At 49.6% G+C, this 22886-nt stretch overlaps 1 protein-coding gene across 3 annotated transcripts in view; it reads left to right on the top strand.

The window, feature by feature from the left end:
- Positions 1-1639: 1639 nt before the first annotated feature.
- LOC147016729 (3',5'-cyclic-AMP phosphodiesterase 4C-like) overlaps positions 1640-22886 on the top strand; it is a 171456-nt gene continuing 150209 nt past the window's right edge. For 2 of the 3 annotated variants that reach the window (XM_085847861.1, XM_085847860.1), the window contains exons 1-2: positions 1640-1850; positions 13643-13795. The gene's annotated coding sequence lies outside the window, so the exon portion shown is untranslated. The remainder of the gene's footprint in view (positions 1851-13642; positions 13796-22886) is intronic. The other variant, XM_085847863.1, reaches the window with a different exon arrangement.

Here is a 22886-nt window from a genome sequence, read left to right as displayed (position 1 = left end):
AGCATACAAATCACCTCGAAAGAGCACAAAACACAATGGGGTGGGAAGGCAGGAAAATCTATCCAAGTTGTTTTTTTTCATGGCAGCAAGGAAGGAGAAAAAGGTCTCCTGATGCAAAAATGATCTCAACATGGAAAGGTGAGCAAGGATTTGGATTTTTATTTCTCATATACATTGCGTGAGTCCGGATGAGTGCTGCGAAGGTCGTGGGGGTGAAATTCCTTTAGTTACTCAATAGCGCAGCATGTCCTCGCAGGGACTGTAGTATAGTGGGGCAACTTAGCTAAATATAGCATGACAATTGTGCATTTTGTGAGGAAAGCACCAAATTTGGCACACTAGTAGCCTATCATATTATGAACAGATTTGGATATTGGGCCATCTCAAAATTTTTGATGGCAGTGGAAAATGGCTGCCACAGCCATCAGCGGCTGAATTTGAGATGGCCCAATATCCAAATCTGTTCATAATATGATAGGCTACTCATGTGCCAAATTTGGTGCTTTCCTCACAAAATGCACAATTGTTATGCTAAGTTGCCCCACTAGTAGAGGCGCACCATGATGCATGGCCAGAGACGGCGCAATAACGGGTGGGTATGTGCAAACCTGTAGCCCGTCCACCACTCTCCGCAGGCAGGAGTGTCACTGAAACAAGGGAGCATACACTTTTTTTTTTCCAACAATGCTCCATTCACTAATAATTTCTCGAGCGCTACCACCATGGTCTTCCACAGCTAATGGCACAGTTCACTCCGCAGTCTGTGGACTCTGGCCATTTCCCTCCTCGTGCTTTGCCATATTGGCTTTTATGTCCACCTGCCTCCACTTCTAAAGGTATCTAACATGTCAATGAGACTGATCACGAGCTTATCTGAGCATAGGTGAGAGGTCCACCGGTGGAACTCTCCATTTGGTCAGCATGCTGATATGGAAAATGTGCTTCATTATTTTGTGGTGGAGCCCGCTGCTGCGCACCTGAGCTTCGTACATGATCACCACATTGTCCCAGCAAATTACTCACCCGTCCACACTCTCCTCCATTTTATATCTGCACTCCAAGCGCCTCAATGGCAGAACAGAAAGCATTGAAGCCAAAGTTCAATCCCCCTCCTCCTTCACAGCCCGAGCCGCTTGACCGTTCCTCCAACCGACACCTGGAGCTCCTTTTGGGGGGGTCTCACTGAGCGCCAAAGGATCGACATTCAAACATATAACAATGAGAAACCGTCTCTGCAGGTTCTCACACACCTGGTCCACATGAGAAATGGCCACTGTTTTGTACTCATTGAGCAATTGATTCATTGCAAGAAGAAAAACACCCACGGAGACCCTTCACTTCTAATGCCAAAACAACACGACAATACTCCTTTAGAGAAAATAAAACAATCTGAAGTCCAAACATCGTGCGCCCTCCATGATGTTGTGACACCCGACCCAACTCACATCTTCATTTTACCTGTAACAGTTAATGAGGGTTTCTCTCCACGCTATTCTCTGATTTTTCAAGCATTTCTTCACGTGTTTTCATCCCCCCCCACCCCACCCGAACTATCCCAGGGTTTGCGAGGGAGAAGGAAAATAAACATAAAATAAGGAATTAATTCCGTGCACACAACGCCTCTCCCCCCGGGCTGGAGCGTGCGCTCCCAATCACGTGGTGACGCTCTATCTCTCCTCTCCCACGCTTTTGCTCGCATCCCTCACCGAGTGTGTCCCTCGAAGTGTGAGCCCCAACTCCCCGGCTCGGCTCGAGCTGCAGCTTCCTTTGCCTGCGGAGCGCCATGTACGGCAGAACGTGTCCTGCGGGCGGGACGCGCCACGCGTTTACATGGACACGCGGTGACACAGGTCGTTGGCTCGTTTTGTCTCCATTTGCTGTGTCTTGTCTGTCTGTCTGTCTGCACGTCGGATGTGTACACGTGTGCTTCCCTTACGATGGGTGCACCTGTTTTTGATTTTTGTTTATTTATTAATTAATTAATTTATTCTTTGTGTTTTGCCTTTTGTGGACACAGCACGTTTTGCACACAGCACGTTCGTCTGCGGATGCTTTTGTACGTTGTGTGCGGACACATGCTTCGCACGCGTGCTGATATCGTTAAATGTTTCCTTGGTTTATTTAATGTACACGGAGCACGGTGGACGAGGGGGTAATTGAGGGGTGGATGTGGAGTCGTGGAGAGAGGAGCAGAAATCTCTTTTGGGAAAATATATAGTAGTGTAGGGATGAGCAACGCAAAAGGGAGAAGGTAGGGAGGAGAGGAGGAGGGAGAACAACAGAGGAGATAGGATAGTGGGGAAGAATGGGAAAACAGGGAGGATTGTGCCTGCAATGCTCAGCACGTGCTGAACCAGAATGTGTTCCGCATGGGAATGAATGGGCTCTATCTCTCTTTGTATCTCACTCTATCTCCCCCATCCTCTCTCTCTCTCTCTCTCTCTATCTCTCTATCTCTCTATCTCTCTATCTCTCTATCTCTCTATCTCTCTATCTCTCTATCTCTCTATCTCTCTATCTCTCTATCTCTCTATCTCTCTATCTCTCTCTCCTCCATCCTATCTCTCTCTCTCCTCCATCCTATCTCTCTCTCTCCTCCATCCTATCTCTCTCTCTCCTCCATCCTATCTCTCTCTCTCCTCCATCCTATCTCTCTCTCTCCTCCATCCTATCTCTCTCTCTCCTCCATCCTATCTCTCTCTCTCCTCCATCCTATCTCTCTCTCTCCTCCATCCTATCTCTCTCTCTCCTCCATCCTATCTCTCTCTCTCCTCCATCCTATCTCTCTCTCTCCTCCATCCTATCTCTCTCTCTCCTCCATCCTATCTCTCTCTCTCCTCCATCCTATCTCTCTCTCTCCTCCATCCTATCTCTCTCTCTCCTCCATCCTATCTCTCTCTCTCCTCCATCCTATCTCTCTCTCTCTCCTCCATCCTATCTCTCTCTCTCCTCCATCCTATCTCTCTCTCTCCTCCATCCTATCTCTCTCTCTCCTCCATCCTATCTCTCTCTCTCCTCCATCCTATCTCTCTCTCCTCCATCCTATCTCTCTCTCTCCTCCATCCTATCTCTCTCTCTCCTCCATCCTATCTCTCTCTCTCCTCCATCCTATCTCTCTCTCTCCTCCATCCTATCTCTCTCTCTCCTCCATCCTATCTCTCTCTCTCCTCCATCCTATCTCTCTCTCTCCTCCATCCTATCTCTCTCTCTCCTCCATCCTATCTCTCTCTCCTCCATCCTATCTCTCTCTCTCCTCCATCCTATCTCTCTCTCTCCTCCATCCTATCTCTCTCTCTCCTCCATCCTATCTCTCTCTCTCCTCCATCCTATCTCTCTCTCTCTCTCCTCCATCCTATCTCTCTCTCTCTCCTCCATCCTATCTCTCTCTCTCTCTCCTCCATCCTATCTCTCTCTCTCTCTCCTCCATCCTATCTCTCTCTCTCTCTCCTCCATCCTATCTCTCTCTCTCTCTCCTCCATCCTATCTCTCTCTCTCTCCTCCATCCTATCTCTCTCTCTCTCCTCCATCCTATCTCTCTCTCTCTCCTCCATCCTATCTCTCTCTCTCTCCTCCATCCTATCTCTCTCTCTCTCCTCCATCCTATCTCTCTCTCTCTCCTCCATCCTATCTCTCTCTCTCTCTCCTCCATCCTATCTCTCTCTCTCTCCTCCATCCTATCTCTCTCTCTCTCCTCCATCCTATCTCTCTCTCTCCTCCATCCTATCTATCTCTCTCTCCTCCATCCTATCTATCTCTCTCTCTCCTCCATCCTATCTATCTCTCTCTCTCCTCCATCCTATCTATCTCTCTCTCCTCCATCCTATCTATCTCTCTCTCTCTCTCTCCTCCATCCTATCTATCTCTCTCTCTCTCTCCTCCATCCTATCTATCTCTCTCTCTCTCTCCTCCATCCTATCTATCTCTCTCTCTCTCTCCTCCATCCTATCTATCTCTCTCTCTCTCTCTCCTCCATCCTATCTATCTCTCTCTCTCTCTCCTCCATCCTATCTATCTCTCTCTCTCTCTCCTCCATCCTATCTATCTCTCTCTCTCTCCTCCATCCTATCTATCTCTCTCTCTCTCCTCCATCCTATCTATCTCTCTCTCTCTCCCCCCTCCTCTCTATCTCTCTCTCTCTCTCCTCCATCCTATCTATCTCTCTCTCTCTCCTCCATCCTATCTATCTCTCTCTCTCTCTCCTCCATCCTATCTATCTCTCTCTCTCTCCTCCATCCTATCTATCTCTCTCTCTCCTCCATCCTATCTATCTCTCTCTCTCCTCCATCCTATCTATCTCTCTCTCCTCCATCCTATCTATCTCTCTCTCCTCCATTCTCTCTATCTCTCTCTCTCCTCCATCCTATCTATCTCTCTCTCTCCTCCATCCTATCTATCTCTCTCTCTCCTCCATCCTATCTATCTCTCTCTCTCCTCCATCCTATCTATCTCTCTCTCTCCTCCATCCTATCTATCTCTCTCTCTCCTCCATCCTATCTATCTCTCTCTCTCTCCTCCATCCTATCTATCTCTCTCTCTCTCCTCCATCCTATCTATCTCTCTCTCTCTCCTCCATCCTATCTATCTCTCTCTCTCTCCTCCATCCTATCTATCTCTCTCTCTCCGCCAGCCTATCTCTCTCTCTCTCTCTCCGCCATCCTCTCTATCTCTCTCTCTCTCCTCCATCCTCTCTATCTCTCTCTCTCTCCTCCACCCTATCTCTCTCTCTCTCTCTCCTCCATCCTATCTATCTCTCTCTCTCTCTCCTCCATCCTATCTCTCTCTCTCTCTCTCTCTCCTCCATCCTATCTATCTCTCTCTCTCTCTCCTCCATCCTATCTCTCTCTCTCTCTCTCCTCCATCCTATCTATCTCTCTCTCTCTCTCCTCCATCCTATCTCTCTCTCTCTCTCCCATCCTATCTCTCTCTCTCTCTCTCCTCCATCCTCTCTATCTCTCTCTCTCTCTCCTCCATCCTATCTATCTCTCTCTCTCTCTCTCCTCCATCCTATCTATCTCTCTCTCTCTCTCCTCCATCCTATCTATCTCTCTCTCCCCCATCCTATCTCTCTCTCTCCCCCATCCTATCTCTCTCTCTCCCCCATCCTCTCTCTGTCTCTCCCCCATCCTCTCCCTCTTTCTCTCTATCTCTCTCTATCTCTCTCTATCTCTCTCTATCTCTATCTCTCTATCTCTCTCTATCTCTCTCTATCTCCCCCATACTCTCTCTCCCTCCCCATACTCTCTCTCTCCCTCCCCCATACTCTCTCTCTCCCTCCCCCATACTCTCTCTCTCCCTCCCCCATACTCTCTCTCCCTCCCCCATACTCTCTCTCCCTCCCCCATACTCTCTCTCCCTCCCCCATACTCTCTCTCTCCCTCCCCCATACTCTCTCTCCCCCTCCCCATACTTTCTCTCTCTCTCTCTTCCCCCATCCTCTCTCTCTCTTCCCCCATCCTCTCTCTCTTCCCCCCATCCTCTCTCTCTTCCCCCATCCTCTCTCTCTCTCTTCCCCCATCCCCTCTCTCTCTCTTCCCCCCATCCCCTCTCTCTCTTCCCCCCATCCTCTCTCTCTCTTCCCCCATCCCCTCTCTCTCTCTTCCCCCCATCCCCTCTCTCTCTTCCCCCATCCCCTCTCTCTCTCTTCCCCCATCCTCTCTCTCTCTTCCCCCCATCCTCTCTCTCTTCCCCCCATCCTCTCTCTCTCTTCCCCCATCCCCTCTCTCTCTCTTCCCCCATCCTCTCTCTCTCTCTCCCCCATCCCCTCTCTCTCTCTTCCCCCATCCTCTCTCTCTCTCCCCCCATCCCTCTCTCTCTCTTCCCCCATCCTCTCTCTCTCTCTCCCCCCCCATCCCCTCTCTCTCTCTTCCCCCCATCCTCTCTCTCTTCCCCCATCCTCTCTCTCTCTTCCCCCATCCTCTCTCTCTCTCTCTCTCTCTCTCTCTCTCTCTCTCTCTCTCTCTCTCTCTCTCTCTCTCTCTCTCTCTCTCTCTCTCTCTCTCTCTCTCTCTCTCTCTCTCTCTCTCTCTCTCTCTCTCTCTCTCTCTCTCTCTCTCTCTCTCTCTCTCTCTCTCTCTCTCTCTCTCTCTCTCTCTCTCTCTCTCTCTCTCTCTCTCTCTCTCTCTCTCTCTCTCTCTCCCATCCTCTCTCTCTCTCTCTCCCCCATCCCCTCTATCTCTCTCCCCCATACTCTCTCTCTCTCCCTCCCCCATACTTTCTCTCTCTCTCTCTCCCCCATCCTCTCTCTCTCTCTCTTCCCCCATCCCCTCTCTCTCTCTCTTCCCCCCATCCTCTCTCTCTTCCCCCATCCTCTCTCTCTTCCCCCATCCTCTCTCTCTCCCCCATCCTCTCTCTCTCTCTCTTCCCCCATCCCCTCTCTCTCTCTTCCCCCCATCCCCTCTCTCTCCCCCATCCTCTCTCTCTCCCCCATCCTCTCTCTCTCCCCCATCCTCTCTCTCTTCCCCCATACTTTCTCTCTCTCTCCCCCATCCTCTCTCTCTCTCTCTTCCCCCATCCTCTCTCTCTCTCTTCCCCCATCCCCTCTCTCTCTTCCCCCATCCTCTCTCTCTTCCCCCATCCTCTCTCTCTTCCCCCATCCTCTCTCTCTCTCCCCCATCCCCTCTATCTCTCTATCTCCCCCATACCCTCTCTCTCTCTCGCTCTTTCTCCTCCATACCCTCTCTCTCTCTCGCTCTATCTCCCCCATACCCTCTCTCTCTCTCGCTCTTTCTCCTCCATACCCTCTCTCTCTCTCGCTCTATCTCCCCCATACCCTCTCTCTCTCTCTCTCTCGCTCTATCTCTCTCTCTATCTCCCCATCCCCCCTCTCTCTCTCTATCTCCCCCATCCCCTGTCTCTCTATCTCCCCCATACCCCATACCCTCTCTCTCTCACTATTTTTACTGCCTCTCTGGATGCTTCATCAGATATCCCCTTCCCATCACATGTGCCTCCTTCAACAGAACCTTCCCAAAAACTTATTCCCATTTTCTCTGCCGTTCACCCTGCACTCCCAACCTTTCTCTCCTTCCTATCATCCCTCCTTGTCTGCATGTCCATCCCCTCATTCGGTTTCCTTTTATATGTGATAATATAATGTATATAAACCTGGTGTTGGCTTGGAATCCTAGGGTTCTGAGTTTGAGCCCCATTGGATGCTCAATTAACACCAGATGGGGTTGACTCAGCCTGTCATCCTCCTGAGTTCGGCGAAATGAGGTCCAGTGTACTTGTGGAACGGCACCGCATCAGTGGCACAGCTGTGCTCCAATAAATGGTTGGAGTGGTGACCTGTCCAAGATTGTGCCAAATAGCCAAGGAAAAACTGCTTTGGCAGTTCCATTGCTCTGTTCAAGAGTATGGGGTCTAAGTTAATGTATATTAACAGCTTTCAAGTTCCATGTTTCAAATCATTATTAGGCTAACAAAGCTTCAACAGAAATAAGTGCAAAGAAAAAAAAATGGAAAAATAAATGATAATCGAGGCTTGGTAGAAGTGTTATCATTTGCAAGGTGGAGAAGGAGATTGGGACCATACTCTGTGCAAGAGCATTAGTGCTGCTTAAGCAGTGTCCTTGGCTATTGGGTACAATCCTGGACGAGTCGCCACTCCGCCACAGGATACCAGCAAGCCGGCACTCTTTGCTGACCTCAGAAGGATGACAGGCAGAGTTAACCCCACCTGGTATTAATTCAACGACCGATGGGGATTTGAATTCAGGACCCTAGGATCCAAAGCCCAGCACCCCAACCATTAAGCCAACACCAGGCATATTTGCAAGGAAAAGGTTCTAATTTATTCGACATGCTGGCAGTTTAGTGTTCATAAAATTCGACATCAGTTCACATTGGCACATTAACAAATTTTCATTTCAAGCACACTATGTGGGTAATCACAAATCAGACCGATGTTTTGAAACAACTAACAAATATGATACAACTACTTTTTAAACAACCGTAATTAGTCCCACCTTGTTGTGGGTTCGCTTATGAGGGTAGTTTGGCCGAAATCTTTCATGAATTGACAAGGCCTGACGTTTGCTCAGACTTGATTTGGGAAGGAATTTGTGTTTTGTTCAGGGTGCTGGAGATAACTCTGGTCAATCTTTACAAACAGACACAGTGGGATTTTTAACGTCCAGCAGGTAATGCTGGTAGATGGGACACCTGGGTTAGCGTCCGCTCATTTGATGGATGGCACACTTCGTAATGCAATGCCCTGCCTGTGAAGCAATTCAATCCTACAGTTTATATTTGTGCTGAAAATCAAATCCAAACTAGACAACTCAAGATTATTGGAAAATCCCACGATGAAGATGAGTCTATGCACCTGTCACCTTTACATCGCAGACAGGTCGGTGGTCTCTCTGTCTTCTACCATCTCCTTTCTGGTCTTGCACTCTCTGCTCTTTCCATGCTCTGTCCTCCCCATGGTTCTGCAGGGCTCACATGGTCCACCATCAACCACCTTCTGGTGAAACTACCCAAATCCAGAATCACTGCTCACGTCCACATATTTCTACCATGATCTTTTCAGCCCCCGTTAAGCCTCCCCAAGCCCACATCTTTCCAAGTTTCCATGTTTTTTTTTCCTTCCTAAGAGCTTGTTTCTGTGTCCATCTTGTCCACCCCCCTGCATCCTCCCCAACCCCTCATTCTTCCCCACATCCCTTATTTGTCCAAGTCTTTCTCTATCCTGTCCTTCGTCCCTACTGTTGGTGTGTTTCCCCCCTATTTTTCTACTCTTCATTTTGTTTTGTTACTTCCTGATCTGTTATATGTTCTCGAACCTCAAAGTCACGACTTCGTATTAAAAAAAAAAATAAAACCTCAAAGGTAAGAGTGATATCATCCTGTTAAACTGTCCATTAGCTTTATCATTCCACTTATCAAGTAAGTAAATCTAAGATAATAATCACAACCCCTTACAATTGACTTACATATCCCAGTTAATTGTTAGTGAGGGAATTTAGCCAGGCTATTGACATAATGGTCTCCTCTTTTCAAGAGGCAGAGTTTGAGCTTTAAAGTCCACAAGTGCATGCTAGCAGATGGAGTCGTTTTTTTTGTATCCAAGGTCAAGGCACCTGGAACATATAACGGATCAGGATATGAGAGAGAGACAGAGACAGAGACAGAGACAGAGACAGAGACAGAGACAGAGACAGAGACAGAGACAGAGACAGAGACAGAGACAGAGACAGAGACAGAGACAGAGACAGAGACAGAGACAGAGACAGAGACAGAGACAGAGACAGAGACAGAGACAGAGACAGAGACGAAACACGAAACACCAGCCGCAGGGTTGAAGGACAAAATAGAGGGAGACTTGGAGAAATAATGGGTGTGGGGAGGAATGAGGGGTAGGGGAGGGAGCATGGGGTGGACAAGATGGACACAGAAGCAAAGTCTTAGGAGGGAAAAACTGAAAATTTGGAAGGAGGTGGGATTGGGGATGGGGGATGGGTTCACGGGGGTAGAAAAGATCATTGTTTTGGATGGGGGATGATCTGAGATGGTGGTGAACAGCAGTGTCTTGAAGACCTGAAGGGAAGAACGAGATTGAAGAGGTTGTGGAAGTTGGTTTTAACCACATCTAGTTGCCTTACCATCCCCTCAAAAGGGCAGCACAATTTATGATGTAACACACAATGACACACCACCACAGTAGTTTGAGGCTAATTCCACTCGACAGGAGAACAAAACCAGCATTAAACAGCTTAGTGGAATGTACGCTTCCAAACGCTCTATGCTGCCACTTCTCAACCGATAACACCTGCCATCCAAAGAGTCTCCCACCCAAGTACTATAACTCAGCCTGATTAGTGTCTGAGATCATATTCAAGCCAATAGGCTTATATGGATATATAATTTACCAAAACACCTAGCAAGTTCCCAGCAAGTATAATTAGCAAGGCTCAGTTTAAGCATTTAAATTAATCATTGCTCATTCCTCATGCCCTGCTTCAACTGCCATCCCACATATGGAATGTAAACAAGTCAAGCCTGTCAGGTCCTCAGACCAAACGTTTTTCCTACATGTCCCACTTTCCTCTTTTTTGGATGAATCTAAGTGTAACCCATATATACAGGTCAGGGGTGACTACCTTCCATCCCTGACCTGTAAGAACTTGTTTTGAGATACAAGTCAGGGGTGACCACCTTCCATCTCTGACTCATAATGACTTGTTTTGAGATATAAGTCAGGGGTGACCACCTTTCATCCCTGACCCATCGGGACTTATTTTGAGATACAAGTCAGGGGTGACCACCTTTCATCCCTGAGCCATAAGGACTTATTTTGAGATACAAGTCAGGGGTGACTACCTTTCATCCCTGACTTGTATCTCAAAACAAGTCACTTTATTTGTCTTCATCCCCTCAGATGATCACACCCACAGCGAGCTGGTCAACATACTGTTGCGGATTCGCGCCCGCCGGCGTGCGAACGGCCACGTAACTCGAATCGCGGCACGTCGCCCACCGGACGGACAATCCCGTCGTGACCCTTTCGGACTAACGCCGGGAACCAGTCACGGGTGGACCTATCGGCCTCACCACGATCGTGCCAATCGGCCCCCCGCGTGGGATAGGGTTGCTCGCCAAATTCGACCTACCTAAGTACCCACACGGAGGGTAGACCGGGCGATCGCACCTCGCCGCAGGTCGACTTCGGACACGGGCCACTTTAAGCGACCCGTTCCGTACTATCGGGATAACCGAGCGGTGTTATCGTCGGCCTCGGCGGTTCGATTAATTATCGGGCGTATTCAGCCCACTACCAACCCTTTACGTGAAGTAAGATGGAGATTCAATAAAGGAAAAGACGAAGCGAAACGGGAAAACAGTTCAACATGAAGCACATTTATTTCACGATGAACGGAAAGCACACATATACAATTACACCAAAAGCAAATGTAAAAGAAGAAGAAACACAATATTGCACAAAAAGCAAATGCAACAATGCAGATCTAACCGACTACGCGAGCACACGGCAACACTTATGCAGTTTTACTTCACAGACGGCACCGACAACACATATACCCAAAGCAAAAGAAAAAGAACCACCCTCCAGGATGAGGCGGGCCTGGGGCCGAGACCGCGTCGGGCCTACCCGTCTGATGATGAGACGCAAAGTGGCGGTGGCGCCCCAACTCCGCGGGCCTCGCGGACTGTGTCTGGTAGGGGGTGGGAAAGGGGCCCCCTTGTCGCACTATCTCAGCGCGGGGGGAAACAGGAGGGAGTTGTTGATGCTCGGAGGAAGGAGGATATCACCCTGTCTTGGGTCCCGCGACGAGCGTCTCCACCACGACCTCGGTCGCGCCGCCGGCCTCTCCCTCCGCAGCTCCCCGAATCCGACGCGAGCACCCCCTCGACCGCCTTCGCCGCCGCCACCTCTCCACAGCTCCGTCCAATCGCCCTCTCCGTCTCCTCTCTTGACTCGTCCCAACTCTTCACTGGCTCCGCGAACTGCTTTGACTGACGAACGCAGCCGTTTATATCCCCCGTGGCCTCGCTCCTTCACCTTTGACCCTTTACCTCCGACCCTTCACCTCTCACTGGCTCCCCATTGGACCGAGGAAAAGTGGGCGTGAATGCTTTTTGATCCATGAATTTGCATATAGCGACCACACTCCAACGTACCTGGAGGCGGGGCCAAATCGCCCCACGCTCACCGATAGGACGGAACAGAAGTGGGCGTGAGTCGTTTTTGATCCGTTTTCCTCGGAAAGGCCGGCGCTTTTGCACCCCTGCTCGGTGCGCGCCCTGCACGAGTCCAGTATCGGCGCCCACAAGCGGCGTGGGAATGACGGTGATGCGATGGTTACGAGGGCGAGTTGTGACGGTAAAGGTCGTGGCTGTTGTTGTGAAGCGGCGTTGCGGTTGGTGGTTGTTGTGTGATGGCTGTTGAGACGTGGTTGGTGGTGGTAGTAATGGCGGCTGGTCCAAAATAAAGATAGTAAAGAAAAACGGCTATCCTGAAGGGTCGCAGCCCGCATGAATGACATTTATTCCCTCTAAACAACGGGTTTGGGCCTAACTACACATATACTTACCGAGATATCTCACCTAAGGGACCTGAATGGTGGTTTGCGAATTTCGTCAACCACAACAATACATAACATTAATCTGAAAATCAGAGCGATGCATCAAACGATAAAAAGTAATGTTAAAATTATGGATTTTGTAATTGCTTAACACATCATTCAGTCACGGAAATATTCAGCAGTGGACTCATTCACTTCTTTCATTAATTTACGTATTTTGTATGCAGCCTGTGGCTGCTCGTTGGGTCATTGCTGGGAGCACCGCGTTGCCACTGATGCAGTGCACTTGTAGGTTAGGGCAGGTATTTTTTAATTTATTCAGGGCACCGATGATAGCTCGCCTACTCCACACAAAGGACATCGGAGGACCTTTTACGTCCACCAAGTAATGCTAACAGATGGTTCGCCCACTTTAATGTGTATCTGAGCGAGGGGAAGCACATACATTGATGCCTGCGAGACACCAGGATGACAGTTTATAGCTCAGTCTCGATTCAAACCCAGGCTGGATGGCTCAGAGGCGAGTGTGCATACCTCTAGCTATCCTGCCAAGTATTCACAGGAACAGTGTTAGATGTTGCATACAGTCAAATACATAAGATGCCCCTTCACAAGCCCCTAACTGTACTGAAGATCTGTATACACAACCAACAATGGTATTGCAAGTAACCATGCTGGACTTTGAATCCAGTGATGAAAGCTGTGCTGTCCTGCAAATCCTATGTCACAGTTCAGAACTCAAGTGAATTTTAGGACACCACTGAAACATTGGAACATAGGGATGGATCAAAGGTCTGCTGAGTGTTTGACCAGCATGGTTCATGATGTTTCATCTCATTGTATGATCGGTGACATCCAGGGAATATCTCTAATTCATGGTTTCTCGGTATTATGCTTTCATGGTGCTTGTGCTTCCGGCAGCAGAAATGTGAGGATGCACCGCAGCCTCTTCATTAGCATCTCTCTACACTGTAAAAACAAACAAAAAAAAAAAACAGGGACTACAATGAAAATAGGATTGTTATTTAAATAGCAGTGTGTTGCCAAAATGCAGATTAGATGTGTCTTGATCTCCCAGAAGGAGAAATATCTTGTAGATGTAGATTATGAGAGCATTACAACTGCACCTACAATGCACTCCAGGAGGAGCTGACTCATGTCATTATGTTTCTCTTCCAAGAAGTCCGAGCTGTTTTGTTATTCGAGTCGCTAGAACAAAAAATGTTGTTCCCAGTATGTAGAGATGATGAATTTCTTCTATTCTGTTCATTCTTTCATTACGACTTTACAGTTTCAGTTTCTAATATCGTATGACAACTATTGTTTTTGGTGTCAATGTTTAATTTTATGACAAATGGCCTCCGAGATCAAGATGAAAAACTGCTTGGCAAATTTACCCCAAATTTTGGATACATGCTTTGGGTACCCAGAGGCAGGTCATGGGTGCAAAATTAGTTTGAGGATGGGGGAGACGATGCCTAAGTTTGGATGTACATTAATATCTTTGTATCTTTATTGCTACATTTAAAAAAACGATTATTTTTTGCACTACAGTCTCATTTACTCTGAATTCTGGCTTTGACTTTCAATCCCTACAGGTTAGTGTCAGCTGTTTCTGCTCCTTGGTCAAGGCTGCTGTTGATCTCAACAGTGATTGCCTGACCTGTGAAAGTCACCTCTCCCCCTCAACCGGAGTCTCTTGAGGTCTTTGTTCCTGCTGACTCTTTCAATGTGCTTCCTGTCTCTGCTAGGTGCGTGAGTATTGTGATCGATGCGTTTGTGTGTTTGTCTGTCTGTCGGCAAAATAATTCAACCATATGAGCAGCTGGAATCGCCAAGTTTGACACAGAACTTCATAATGTACACACAGACACGATCATCACAATATGCGCGCAGTGTGACTAAATGTAGTCCTATACGAAATCTCATTGTCCACCGCTCCTTCCCAATTCCATATCTACGAGGATTTGCAAGGATTTACAAGGAATTAAAGTGCAGGAGGAGGCCATTCGGCCCATCACTCATGCGCCACACCAATACCAGATTTAATCAATCCATTGATACCCATTCCCTTCGTGTGCAGCCTTTGGCTGCTACACTGGTACTCATTTTGTGACCTCGGAAGGATGACAGGCTGAGTCAACCCCCTGGTGTTATTCAGTGGCCAACAGGGCTTCAACTCAGGACCCTTGGATCCCAAGCCACCACCCTAACCGCTAAGCCGACACCAGGCTTAAACGATGCATGACATCATTGCCGGTGTTGTGGAAGTTATTACCTAACGTTTGATTTGTTCTATTACTTTTAATTAACCGTTTAAACCGACTCGATGCAAATCCTGTTATTCAAATCAAAGACACCGATCAATTCACTTGCCACAACGTGAAAGTACATCACATCAGAGTTTTATTATACTTGGTACTTGGCCAGTCCCAAGGAGTACAACCCACTGAGATGGTATACATCCTCACGTGCTTGCACTAAAACAAGATTACAATTTCTGGTATTTATATGCTTTTCATGGGAGAGTGGTGGGGGTTGTTAAGCCTTACACAAAGAACTCCAAAATGCAATACGTGTCTTCTAGGTGAAAAGCAAATGATGTAATCTTAATAAACTTGGTGTTATCAGAAAGGTCACTTTGTTCCATAGCAAGACACTCCTTTTAACATTTAGGGGAAAAGACCCTTGGCTAAAGGGAAGCATCACTGACAGCCAATTCGACTTGTTTTATAAATTTAATTTGATGCTATATCAGCAACGATTACAATTTAGAGTACATTAATATAATTATTTTCTTCCACACCGGCGTCGAAGGAAGGAAGTACTCAGTTTTTACTGTTTTTTTTTTTTTTTTTTTTTTTTTTTTTTTTTTGTATACCTTGGTCGAGGCTCGTATGAGAGCTAACACACAACTCACAGCAAGGAGGCATGAGACAAGAGGGGCGGGAGTGGAAGGGACAAAACATTGGGGAACAGACACAGGTGAACTGTGGAAGGGAGAGGGATGGGGATGGGACGGGGAACATGGCGAGGGGAAGATGGACATTAAAGGGACTTTCAGGAAGGAAAGCAGGAGAATTGAAGGAAGTGGGCTTGGGTGGATTATCGGGGGTAGAAAAGATCGAGGATTTGGATGGGGGAAGATAAGAGGTGGTGGTGAACAGCTGTTTTGAAAGCCTGAAGGGAAGAATGGGAAAGAATAGAGTGAGGAAGTTTATTCCAAAGGCGGGAAAAAGAGGAATGAAAGAGTGAAGATGGGCAGTGATTCGTGATTTTGGTAGTTTTACCAGAAGGGGGTTGTTGGGGGACCTTGAGCGCCCTGTGGAAATGTGGTTGGGACAAATCGCAGAGAGAGCAGGGGGGCAAGGCTGGAGAGGAGTCGGTAGAAGACAGAAAGACCACCGACCAACCTGCGGTGATTGAGTGAGAGGCCCAAAGACTCAGCTTCATTGCGGGAGATGCCAATGATCTTAAAAGCCCTGGTTTCGACAGCGTGAAGTCGAGAAAGGTGGGAGGCAGGAGCACCAGCCCAGAGGGGAGAGCAGTACTCCATCAGGCTACGGACAAAAGCTTTGTAAGTGGTCAGGAGCTCAAGAGGGCCGAGGAAGGACTTTGCACGACGGAGGATTCCCAGTCGGCGACTGGCTTTTGAGGCAAGGTTGGAAATGTGACTTTCCCAGGAAAGGTCATGGCAGATAGTGAGACCCAGAAGCTTGAAAGAAAAGACTTCTTCCAGAGGATTGTTGAGAAAGTGGATGGGGGGGTTTTGTAAACGGTCCTTTCGAAGAGACATAGTGAGAGTGTGAGATTTGTCTGGATTGAAAGACATGTTCCACGTGTTGGACCAGTTTGTGATTTTATCCAGATCTGCAGTGAGCGAAGAAGCTGCTGCTTGCCGGGCTGAGGGATGACAGATGGTACGGCAGAGGGTTGAGTCATCGGCAAAGAGAAATAGAGGATTTTCCTCTAGAAATAGAGGAAATAGAGGAGAAATAGAATTAACTGTTTGTTAATTTCCGGAATCCTTCGGATTTCGGCAATTATGTTGGTCGGTTGTGTGTCTCATTCTGTGTGTCTGTCTGTCTGTCTGTCTGTCTGTCTGTTTGTGTGTTTGTTTACCCTGTAGCAGCCATACCATTTCAGCGATCATGACCAAACTGGGTACAGACGTCGGCCATGGTCCAACTTAGACACTTGTCGTTTTTGGTGAATCTCGGTCAAAGGTCAAGGTCAAGGTCACTCAAAAACCGAAATTCTCATTTTCGCAATAACGCCCGCTAAAATGGTCGTATCGACTTCAAACCAAATCCAAAATGTGCATTTTCCAATTCTGCATCCAAGCATATGTCTCATTGGAGTGTCACACCAACAACCTTCTTAGCGGTCAGGGGTCGAATGTCAGGGGGCGTCGGGTCAAAACTTTCAAATTGCGATAACGCCGTTTCAAGTCCGATTGACTTCCAAGTTATGATCATGACCAAACTAAGTGCTATAACTCATTAAACAGTAGCACTATCGACTTATAAGAACCAAATTGATTTCCAGGTTTTTGTTTTTTCATAGATCATGGAGATATGACAAAGCTATTCCGGCAATTCCTTTCTCAACGAGCAATTTCATTTATTTGTTTTCTTGCTTGTTTTTTTTCCTTGTTTGTTTTTTACAGCGCGTGCGCTGGTATACAATTGCACCGAGTTTGAAATGTCCCTGGTGTCTACCATGTATCCGGTGTCCCCCCCCCCCCACGCGCCTGAAGTGACAGCCAATGACGGCCGTCCGGTAGATGGCAGTGTGTAACAGAGATGGAAATGACGACAATTGACGGAAATACCCGAGTATTCATGGGCCGACAACTGACGGAAACAATTGACAGAAATACCCACAACTGACGGAAACATCCGAAGAGATAATAATAATAATAATAATAATTTGCCGGTTTCCGCAAGGACTACACATTAGATTCACACAATACTGCCTTTTTTCAATGGAAATTTGTGAAACTAATGTGTTTTATATATATATATATATATATATATATATATATATATATATATATATATATATATATATATATATATATATATATATATATATATATATATATATATATTGTTGTGGTTGAGGAAATTCGCAAACCACCATTCAGGTCCCGTAGGTGAGATATCTCTGTAAGTACATGTGTAGTTAGCCCCAAACCCGTTGTTTAGAGGGAATAAATGTGATTCATTCGGGCTGCGACCCTTTAAGATAGCCGTTTTTCTGTTCTATCTTTATTTTGAACCAACCACGTCTCAACCGCCATCACACAACAACCACCCACCGCAACGCCGCTTCACAACAACAACAACGCCAACAGCCACGACCTTTACCGTCACGGCTCGCTCCCGTAAACATCGCATCACCGCCATTCCAAGCGTCGCCATGGCCATCACCGCCACAATAAACCCTCCACCACCTTCACCTCTCCTCCTTCTGCCGCCATTCCCGCACCACTTGTGAACGCCGAGCGTCAGGCTGTCCTGGCCCCGTACAGGGCGCGCGCTGAGCCGCGGGTACAAAGAGCGGCCTTTCCGAGGAAAAGGCCGGATCAGGAATGGTACACGCCCACTTCCGATCCCTCCAATCATTAAGCGCGGGGCGATTTGGCCCCGCCTCCAGGCGCGTCGGAGTAGAATCGATATATGCAAATTCGCGGATCAGGAATGATTCACGCCCACTTTTCCTCCGTCCAATGGGCGAGCGTGGCTCCGCCCCCGAGGCCATCCTGATCCGAAAATCTGCATATGGGTTCTCCTGTCGCACTATAAAGCGCCGAGCGCGGGGCGAATTGAGTTGAGAGTTTCTGTTTCGGGCTCGGGCGAGTTGTGGCGGCGGCGAAGTGTGGCAGCAGCAGTCAAGACGGGTCTGGAGGAGAGTCGGTCTGTCGGGGTTCGGAGTCTGTCGGGGAGCTGCAGCGAGGAGAAGCCGGGAACGCGGTCTAAGGCGCAGTGGAGTCGCTCGTCGCGGGACCCAAGCAAGCCAGCGATCCTCTTTCCCCAGAGCATCAACAACCCCCCCTTTCCCCCCCCCCCCCGCGCTGAGATAGTGCGAAAAGGGGGCCCCGTTCCCACCCCATTCCAGGCAGTGCCAGCGAGGCCTGCGGAGGAGTGCGGAGTCGGGGCGCCGCTGCCATTTTGCGGCTCATCACAAGACGGGTAGGCTCTGCCCGGTCTCGTGTCCACAGACCACGTCTGCCCCCTTGTAGTAGAGGGTGGCCCCTTTTTCTTTTGCTTTTGAGTATATGTGTTGTCGGCGCCGTCTGAAAGTAAAACTGTGTAAGTGTTGCCGTGTGCTCGCGTAGTCGGTAGTAGATCTGCATTGTGTTTCTTTTGTTGCAATTTCTTTTGGTGCATAATTGTTGTAATTGTATATGTGTGCTTTCCGTTTGCCGCGGAATAAATGTGAATTATGTTGAACTGTTTTTCCCATTTCGCTTCGTCTTTTCTTTAATTGAATCTCCATCTTACTTCACGTAAAGGGTTGGTCGTGGGCTAAATACGCCCAATAATTAATCGGAACCGTCGAGGTTGACGATAACGCCGCTCGGTTATCCCGATAGTACGGAATGGGTCGCTTAAAGTGGCCCGTGTCCGAAGTCGACCTGCGGCGAGGTGCGATCGCCCGGTCTACCCTCCGTGTGGGTACTTAGGTAGGTCGAATTTGGCGAGCAACCCTATCCCACGCGGGGGGCCGATTGGCACGATCGTGGTGAGGCCGAAAGGCCCACCCGTGACTCGTTCCCGGCGTTAGTCCGAGAGGGTCACGACGGAATTGTCCGTCCGGTGGGCGACGTGCCGCGATTCGAGTTACGTGGCCGCTCGCACGCCGGCGGGCGCGAATTCGCAACACTGGTGTCAGGTCGTGGGACACAAACCCATCCCCCCTCCTTGCGGCACTGGTGTCGGGGAGCGGGAAAACGGGCTCTCCTGTCTCCAGCTAAATTCACGGGAATCGGTCCAGGGGTGAGAGAAGCGACCCCCGATTCCCTCCAAATTACGAGCGATTCAAATTAACCCTTTACGAGAAATAAGATGGCGTCCAAAGGCGAGCAGGAGCCGGGGGTATTATAAATGGATTTAGAATGTGTAGAATCCATGGTCCAGGATGAAATCCCCGTGCAGGAAATGTTGGTTGTGCAGGAACACAAACTCGCCCAACTGAACCCAGAGCCCGAAATAGGTGCGGCGTTGGCCGCGGTGTATGACACCTCCCCTCCCCCTCTCCGCCAAAACCCCCCCGATCCTTGCCGAAACGGCTCAGCTGAGTGCATCCGACATGGCCCAGCTATTCGCCATGTTGACAGAAATACAAACAGCTGCACGACAGATGAAAAACGAAATAAAAGGCATGAACAAGCAAATGAACCAAGTGAAAACGAAAATGGATACAAACACAAACGAAATAAAAGGCATGAACTAAAAGATGGATACAAACACAAACGAAATGAAGGCGAATTTGAAGGAAGAAATGAAAGAACTGCGGGGTGAGACGCAGAACATGGGCCGAAGCCTGCAGGCGGGCATGAAGGCAGTGACCAGGGAGCTTAAAATGGCGACTCCATGTGTGGGGGCGAACGAGCTGGGAGGGTGTGCAACGGCTGTCAGGCCCGCGGTGGAGGCGGGTAAGGAGAAAATAATTCGGGGGACGTATTGGGCGAGAAGCGTGACGGTGACTGAGAGGGAAAAACTAATTGGGGTGACGGGGACGTGCACGAGGGAGATAAGAGATGAGGTGAAAGGAATTGCGAGGGAGAGAAAAGAACAATTAAGACGGAAAGCAAGGATGAGGTACGCAGAGATCGTGAAAGAGCAAAGAGTGAAACGGAGGGAAGGACGGGAGCGACTGAAGGAGAAAGCAAGGTTGACCTACATAAAGATAAGGGAAAGAAGCAGAGACTAATAGACACGAGGGGACAACAGAAACTCATAAATGTACAGAGACACGGGAGCTGGGAACGATAGAGGGAAGTCTACACGATGAAGACGGGGTTAGATACGAACACACACACACGGAGGTAGTGGAGGACCATGACGGGGAGCTGGCGGACTGGGTGGAGACCCAGTGCGAGCAGTAGGATAGCCTCCTCCAGGAACGAGGGGAGGGAGTATGCCCCCTTGAGGCGAGTCACGACGAGGTGAGTTCGGTCGTGTCGAGTGAGATTGAGGGGAGGAGTGCTGTGGACAGGTGCACGGAGAGCTTGGGGGGTATAGAGGCCCCGGAGACCCTTGTGGGGACAAATCCCCAGTCTGGTTGTCCCGGTGTGTGTGGTGCGGGGTGTGGGTGCGTCCCCGTGTGTGGGGGCGACCCCGTGTGTGAGTGGTGTGGTGGCAAGTGTGCCGAAGGGCGTGCTCCCAGCACGCCGTGTGTGGATGAGACACCGCGGGCGAGTGCCCCCACGTGTGTGAGTGGTATGGGTTGTGTGAGGGAAATGGCGCGAGTGAGTGGAAGGCCGCGAGTGAGTGGAGCCACGTGTGCGAGGGAGGTGGCATGAGTGAGTGAACGGCCGAGTGTGAGGGAGACCGTGTGTGTGTGAGAGAGCGGTATGTGAGGGAGATGTCGGTCGGCATGTGTGAACATGCAGCCGTGTCTCTCGGTGTGAGTTTAATGGTGAGGTGTGTTAGCGTCGTAACACGCAGGTGTGCGTGGTTGGAATGGAGACGACGACGGCGACAGAGGAAAGAAAGCCAGGTAGCGGCTGTAGCTGTTTCAGGGATCGTGCCGGGTTCACCCAGCAGCGAGCGCGAGGTCCGTGCTGTGCAACGCACGAGCCCCCCACGTTCTCGCTTGCGAGGGTGAAGCACGGTCCGGAAACGAGCGCGGTGAATGTTGCCGATCCCGCGACGGACAAAGTTTAGGCAGGATCTCGGATTTGGACCGGACGGGTTCTCCACGCGGGCGTGTGTGTGTGTGTGTGTGTGTGTGTGTGTGTGTGTGTGTGTGTGTGTGTGTGTGTGTGTGTGTGTGTGTGTGTGTGTGTGTGTGTGTGTGTGTGTGTGTGTGTGTGTGTGTGTGTGTGTGTGTGTGTGTGTTAAGCTCCAACGGGCAGAGCACATGTGTTCGCTTGGGGAACCCCTCGAGACGTGGGGCTTGTGTTTTTTTTTATGCGCACGGTGACGTCATGGCTGCACGTGGGGTTGGAATCCGGCAGGAGGGGTATCCCTGCCGGATGGTACCGTCCAAGGAGGGACGAGGTACAGGTGCAGCTGCATGACGTCACGGGCAGGTGCAAAGTGCGCGAGCTGTGAGTTGCCGCGCTGGTGCTGCGCATGTGGGAAAAAGAAAAGCAAGCCTCACTTTCGGGTGCACAGGATTCCCGGGCAAGGGGTGGAAGACCCCCTTACTTGGGCACAGGAGGAAACTAGTTAGGGGGAAGGGTTAGCTTAGCTAGACCGGCTCCATGGGGCAGGGGTAAGTCCTCATGGGGCCCGTGGAATGGATTAGTTAGAGGGATTGCAGCCAGCTTTAGGATGGGAAATTATTTTTTTTAGGTTTGAGGACAGTGACAGGCAGTGAGTGTGTAGTGGGGACGTAGCTTAGCTACGTAGTGTTAAATGGAACGTGCTACTAGTATAAGGGACAACGTGGGAGCACGAGTTAGTTAGGGGATGTAGTTAGAAGGATGGCAGAGTTCAGTGGTGTGTGTGTTGAAGAGTTGGTGAGTGAAGTGGAAGCATGTGCTTGGTGAGTGAGTGAGGCCAACGGGTCTGTGTGAGTGGAGCGAATGGGGAATGCATGGTGCGATGAGTGATTGGGGGGGGGGGGAGTGACTCCCGCCCAAGGGACCCCGGGGTCAGTGTAGACTGAGTTAGGGGGTTAGTCAAATTTACAAAATGGAGGTCGTTTTGTTGTTGGTGGGAAAGTAGGATCGAAATCCGTTTGGAGGGGTGCAGGAGCCCTGTTGACAGGCTGGGAGCGTGGCTGCGAAAGGTGAGTATCGCTGAGTGGGTACCCCGGACACCAGGCTAGTCGTGGGGGGCCGGGATAGCGTAGTGGGCACGGGTGCGTCCGCTTGGTGTAGGGGCCCGGGGCGCCATTAGCCGAGTGGGCAGTGTTGTGGGCATGGGTGACCCTCGGAAAGGGGCCCGGGTAGCCAGCCTGCCACGTGTGCGTTTCAGGGGAGTTGCCATGGGGGGCACTCCCCGATGTTTAGGGAGCTGGTAGGCTCGGAGGCAGTGTAGTGCCCGGGGGTGCCATCGTAGGGGAATCGGCAGAGGGTCGTGCCTGCCAAGGGGAGCCATGTGTCCCAGCCATGAGACCGTGTGAGGGCACGGAAAGAAAATTGGGGGGCGAGGCCAGAAATTGTGAGGACACCAACACAGACGATGGGAATCTGGGTTGTTAGAACCAATAGTTTAAGCGAGAGGCGCTTGTTAAAAGCCCCGGGGTAGTTTAAAGGTTAATGGTTAGGGTAGATAGGAAGTGTACCCCTCCGCACCATCCATCCCTTTGCTCTTGTTGTGGGCCGCTGGACCCACTTTGGGGTTAGATCGCTGAACTCTGGGGAGGCCATCCTGAGGCTTGAATTGGGCCTCGACACAGGACGCCAGCTCTCCCTTGTTCCCCTCTGGGAAGGGAACGTAGGGGTTGGGAGTAGGCTTGGTGACAGGATAGGTTAGCCGAACAAGGACGATAAAGGGGGTGAGGGGACGATTTATAGTGGGGAAGTAAAATAAAAACAACAAAAAAATTAGTTGGGGCTAAATTGGGTTTGACAAATTAAGGGGGTGGGTATGGACAGTGACAGGCAAAGGCGATAAGTGGGAGGGAGACAGGTAGGTAGGTCCGAGCCCGCCTTCCGAG

Source organism: Eptatretus burgeri, chromosome 11 (genome assembly GCF_056783735.1).
Source record: "Eptatretus burgeri isolate ZD-2024b chromosome 11, Ebu_testis_v1, whole genome shotgun sequence".
NCBI lineage: Eukaryota > Metazoa > Chordata > Myxini > Myxiniformes > Myxinidae > Eptatretus > Eptatretus burgeri.
This window is presented reverse-complemented; position numbering and strand designations above follow the sequence as displayed.